Raw genomic sequence first — 4500 nt, forward strand, 5'->3', positions numbered from 1 at the left:
GAACCTCTCTGCTTCTTTGTTCACAAAAGGTAGGTATCGTTCATCCCAATCTTAATCTGAGTAAGGGTAGATAAAGGGGACTGAACTAGCTGACTTCCTGTAATCTTTTCAAGCCCTTTTTCTCATAATTTGAAATGAATCACAAGATTCTGTGGGGCAAATACTTTCTGCTCAGGAGATCCTTCACGAATATGTGTTATTCAGACTTTGTGAGTGGTTATCTGAATGGTAGGGCATTGATTTTGCTGCTTAATTGGATGCTCTTGTCTATAAAAACATGACAGTTCATTTGAGAGAAAAAGAACGGCAAAGTAATGTAACAGGAAAGGTTTATAAACAGTCCAACAGAGCAACTGAGTTTCATTCATTGCTCAGCAGATTGATCATTAAAACCTTGGAGACTCTTAATTGATTAATGAGAGATTTACTTGGTCTCAGTTACTTGTGACTCAGAACTTGTGGTTCATCCATACCAATATATGTAGGTCGCCCCGAAAGTGCTGCCTCCTATTTGTTTACATGGAAACTACAACAGACACATAGAGTACAGTAACACTATTTGATTTAGCAAATTCTCAGCTACAAAACACTGTTTTTTGACACGGTCGCCACCATGGGCGGTGCATTTTCCCCAGCGATGAACAAGAGCCTGTGTGCCGCGCTCGTAACAATCTGCACCAGTGGAGGAGACCCACTGTCACTGTCACCACTGCTGGAACACGCCACACTGTGCTCCCACCCACTCTGTAAATGTTCAGCAGCGTTGATGAATGTCAGTGAGTGCAAATTTTTCCACATGAAGGAATTCAGTTACACACCTTTGCTTCACACACACTCCCATGTCAGACACCGTGTTGTCAGACTGTTTCTCTGCTGCCGTCTGTCACAAGGCAACAAAATTTAATGGGATATTGGCGGGAAGGTTCAACCTCTACTGCCACACCACCAACATCCATCTCTGATGTTGTGGGCCAACGGGAGCACCCTCGTACATGTAAACTTGCTTTGTTTCACTAAACCATATTAAAAGATGATTCCCTCTGTGAGCTGCTGAATAGCAGTTTAGTGGCTCCCAGCACACTGTCCTGCCTGACAGGTACAAGACCTGGCATACTGCAGAAGTTAGTCCACACTATCCCTGTTTTGTCTCAGCTGCAATGCAGCGTCAGATCATTTAGAGAAAGGCATCTTCTAGTGAACCACAATTTAATATCCTACCTATTGGAAAAGTATTTTCTGAATTTCAGCCAACTAGAAACTGACTTGTGACTTGGAGTATACAAGGCCTCTTTTCCTCCAAATGTTTTATCATACTAAGTATTGTCAAAGAAGGTTTTGTTCTTCAGAAATGGGTCTGATTTTTTCATTTCACCAGTGTTCCATTTCTGCAATTTACTAATCTAGGCAGAGCTGCTCTAGGTCTACACATCTGCAAGGAAAACTGAATCCAAGCTTAAAATTTGCTAAAAATTTTTGAACTTAGTTTATGCTTTTGCTATTATTATCCTGTAACAGTGAGCTCCACAGGTTCATTGTATGCTGTGTAAACAGGGGCATAATGAAAAAAGTTAGAAGTGATCCATCTATTGCTTTGAGGTTTTGACATTCTCTGTAGACCACCAACTGAGGTCACTGGAGTCTAGGATGCTATTGTCATGTATAGGATTATAAATGCCACTGTAAAATGACTTCACTTACAGCCTGAAAACAGATCTTCCCCCCTAACCACTTCTCCACCCTCTGTACACAGCCCATGCACTGCCCACGTACTGCTGCCATTTGCTCTCTGTCTGCCATAGAATTTACTGTATGTTACTGCTGATTTCTTTGCCAGCTTCCCATTTATTATGCAGTCTTGCAAGGGGTCACTGCAAGAGCATTACGATGTTCTGCGGGACCAGCTTGTTGCTGATTAATAGACTGCTCAGACTTTGATTCATGGGGTCTTGTCCTGGCTCACTAGCTTCCAAACAAGGAATCACAACATTGGAAGAATGATCCCTTGCTGCAATCACTACAGGATTATGGACCAACCTAGTGACATTTTAAACAGAACCAGTGTCCTAATTTTAGTCCCTGTAGCTTCAAAGGGTAGCAAAGCTTCTTAAGAACCTAACCTTAATTAGAAGGGACAGACAAATCTTCTTAATCTAAGCCATCACCATTTCTCTTAATAATAAATTACTGTGATAGCATTTCACTTAACCCTGTGGTACTGGGACTAAGCAAGCAATCCACGTCAGAGCTAGAATCTCTGTGGCTTCTCTATATGGGTAGTCCACCAGACTGTACTTAGTGCTGTTTTATTTGAGACTGTGCTGGGGGAAGGAGCACTGCATCTTTGATTTTAGATAGAAGTGCTTATACCAAGAGATTTCAGTGCTAATATTTGTAAGTAGCTTAAGTTATTCAATAAGCAACTGTGTAGAGTGTAGGCGTTACAGCCTTATAGAGCCAAAGCGAAATCAGCAGTTACAACAGAGCTACTTAACTTTTCTAGTGAATGTTTTTTCCTAAAAGTAATGAGTCAGATCCATACTAACTGTGAATTAAATGAATTCTGCTAGCAATGATGTGCAAAATTCTTCCAAAAATTATCCGATTTTATGGCCATGGAAATCATAATCTCTTTAAAGTGTAATAAATTGTTGCTTTAATGCAACGTAGAGTTAAGCAATGTGTTATTTAACAAGCAAATTGGCAATTGATTTTTAAATAGACTCAGAATGGCCTGTAATTTTGAGCTGTATTTTTTACTTTTGATATTCAAGACCAGCATGATGTGATGTTTGACAAAAATATAACTTTGTGAATGCTTGGGGAAAAAATACAGTTAATTTCCTTTTAAAGCCTACACTATGTATATGATATGAGAGTAAAAGTGATATAAAGATATTATCATTGTAGCACTGCACATATTCACAGTCCCTCAATATAATAAAAGCTGTGATCCAGAACTAAACAATTCTGACCTTCAAACAAGCTACAACTGATAAGGTGAAGCAGACAAATTAGGAGGCAAGGAGGAAAAGGTTAACAAAAACTGCAAAAAGGGACTTGTTTGTTTGCAGTAACTCTACACATCAGGAAATGTTGCTAGATCTAGTTGAGCCTGCAGGGAAATATTAAAGCAGCAGAATGTAATCACCCACTTTGGAGTTTGGCCAAAGTTTAACCTTTTGAAGGTTAACATTTTTATGCCTGGAAAAAGTAGCAAAGGGCTTTCAGTGCCAAATCATGCGCTGAGGTCAAAGGCAAATCTTCTGCCCACTTCTACGGAAGAAGGTAGTGCCATCCAAACAGGCAAATGAGCCTAAAATATCCTCCCCATTCTAATCTTTGCAAGACATTAATTCATTACGTGGTCTGTCTCAAGTCAATAGATTTTCCCCCAAAAGAATTTAATCTACTCTTCTTGCATAGATATAAAAGTACACTGAGGTGAAGCTAACCCATCATTTCACCGCAAATATACACCTATTTATCACATTTCATTCAAAATTATTTTATTCTATGCTGGTACATTTTGTTTTACCATATGTGCAAGCTTTTGTCCAAGTAGTCATTAAAATCTAGAGTCAATAAAAGAAACTAAATTGATTATAAAAGATAATGAACTACAGATTTGCATCTGAATTTAACACTTAATAACAATCACACATTAGTAATTTCGTACGCCAGGGTCACTTCATGAGTGAATTGGCTTTGTTAGACTTGGCAGTCTTATTTAGTAAAATGTAGGGGAGCAGCTTGTCTCACAGAATTGTTTTGGTTGGAAGGGACCTGTAAGATCATCCAGTCCAATTGTTCACCCTACACTGCCAGGTCACCACTAAACCATGTTCCTCAGCACCACATCTATACATTTTTTAAATACCTCAGGGATGACGATTCCATCATTTCCTGGGGCAGCCTGTTCCAGTGCTTCACAACCCTTTTTCCTATTATCCAACCTAAACCTCCCCTGGCACAATTTGGCCATTTCTTCTTTATTATTTATTATCTCTTGTTATTGGGGGGGAAGAGATCAACCCCTAATTCACTACCTCCTTTCAGGTAGTTGTAGAGAGCGATCTCCAGGACTCCCGTTCTTGGCAGGCCCCAGCTGCCCCTTGCCCAGGTCTGTGATGTTCGGAGGTAGAGCAGCGACTCTTTCATGGGCACCCCCTTGCCATGGGGAAGGAGCTTGCGTGCCCTTGTGAGGTTGAGAGCTGTGCTGGTGGTGGCATATGCCTCTGGTGGGGTCTCCCAGGCCAGACAGGTCTCAACTGAAGGGTCAGACAAAGTGTGTCCATGGGCAGGATGGGCTCACTAGCCTTCGGGCAACCATCCTAGGAGAAGGACAATTCTGACTCCAAACCCGGGCAGATGGAGCTCGTTTAGCCTTGTAAGGCTCCATCATCTAAGAGAAGGACACTCTAGCCAAACCTACGACCTGAGGACTGCGCTGTCACCGTCCAAGCTCGCTAGGCCCTGGCAGATGAACCTCAGGTGTAAAGG

The sequence above is a fragment of the Buceros rhinoceros genome, unplaced genomic scaffold (assembly GCF_000710305.1).
Source record: "Buceros rhinoceros silvestris isolate BGI_N320 unplaced genomic scaffold, ASM71030v1 scaffold9514, whole genome shotgun sequence".
In the NCBI taxonomy this organism is placed as follows: Eukaryota; Metazoa; Chordata; class Aves; order Bucerotiformes; family Bucerotidae; genus Buceros; species Buceros rhinoceros.